The following is a 439-nucleotide window of genomic DNA, read 5'->3' as shown; positions in this document are numbered from 1 at the left end:
TTATGCATTTGAAATTTTGCAGTGTAAATGCATTTATGGCACCTCAGCTTCATCAAACTGTCTGTGTAAATGCATCTAATGCCACTTCAGATGCAGCTTCTCTTTCCTCAGCAGTGGAAAGATAGAGTTTGTTAATACTAATTTGAAATTTCATTTGAATGTTAACAACTCTACAGTTTCTTATTATTCTAACTGAATTAATTGAAACAAAGTAAGAATTTGATGTGAAATATGACATTTAATAAGGTTAGGGGAAAAATGACCATTTATAAACATAGTGGGAAATGACATCTGTTTTGTTAAATACAGCAACTCATTTTAAGTTAACTATTTCTTCCTCTTTCCAGTCACAGAGCACTTTATTTTGAGAGTTGTTTAAATGAGAGAAAATCTGTAACTTAGTCCAGATTGGGGGAATTGTAATGTTTAATAATTTATT

Source organism: Sinocyclocheilus rhinocerous, unplaced genomic scaffold, assembly GCF_001515625.1.
Source record: "Sinocyclocheilus rhinocerous isolate Xijiao unplaced genomic scaffold, SAMN03320098_v1.1 scaffold515, whole genome shotgun sequence".
Classification (NCBI taxonomy): domain Eukaryota; kingdom Metazoa; phylum Chordata; class Actinopteri; order Cypriniformes; family Cyprinidae; genus Sinocyclocheilus; species Sinocyclocheilus rhinocerous.
This window is presented reverse-complemented; position numbering follows the sequence as displayed.